Here is a 583-nt window from a genome sequence, read left to right on the forward strand (position 1 = left end):
CCACTGCCGGAGAGATCATTGTTCTTCCAGACAATACAGCAAACATATGACTTTATTTTGGGAAAGAGAATTCTAATGATCTATGTGACTCCCAGTTGTTAAAACGTTTAATGCTGTCATATCATCAGTGAGGGAGCTTAATGGAATTTAATTAACTTCACAAACAGTAGGGAAATTTCTCACAAAATTATGTGAGAAGTTTTAGTTGTTTCTGCAATTTGACCCCTTGACCTCCAGCTGACATGTCAGGCTTTTCATACCAGTGCATTACACTTTACACGTTATAGATAATATATGTTAAACTGCTATATTGTGCATGTTACTCAATGTATGCTTGACATTCAATTGTACAGAGAAAGTTTGGGAAGGAAAGACTTAGTCTCTGAAAACATTATGACCCATCTGACTTCTGAGTAACTGACTGTGAGTCAGGGAAATAGAGGTGTAGTAGATCTATGGAATACTATAGAACTGTTACCCAACCATCAGAACTTCTCCTTTTATCAAAGGGCACCTGTGTGTGACCCTGGCCCTTACGGAAAAGAGGCAGTGTTCCAGCAATGACGTGCTTGCAGAGACTACA

At 38.9% G+C, this 583-nt stretch overlaps 1 protein-coding gene across 2 annotated transcripts in view; it reads left to right on the forward strand.

Moving 5' to 3' along the window:
- LOC107576748 (ADP-ribosylation factor-like protein 2-binding protein) overlaps window positions 1-583 on the forward strand; it is a 25,538-nt gene that overhangs the window by 15,433 nt on the left and 9,522 nt on the right. The gene's annotated exons all lie outside the window — the stretch shown is intronic.

Source organism: Sinocyclocheilus grahami, unplaced genomic scaffold (genome assembly GCF_001515645.1).
Source record: "Sinocyclocheilus grahami isolate Dianchi unplaced genomic scaffold, SAMN03320097.WGS_v1.1 scaffold4274.1, whole genome shotgun sequence".
Lineage (NCBI taxonomy): Eukaryota > Metazoa > Chordata > Actinopteri > Cypriniformes > Cyprinidae > Sinocyclocheilus > Sinocyclocheilus grahami.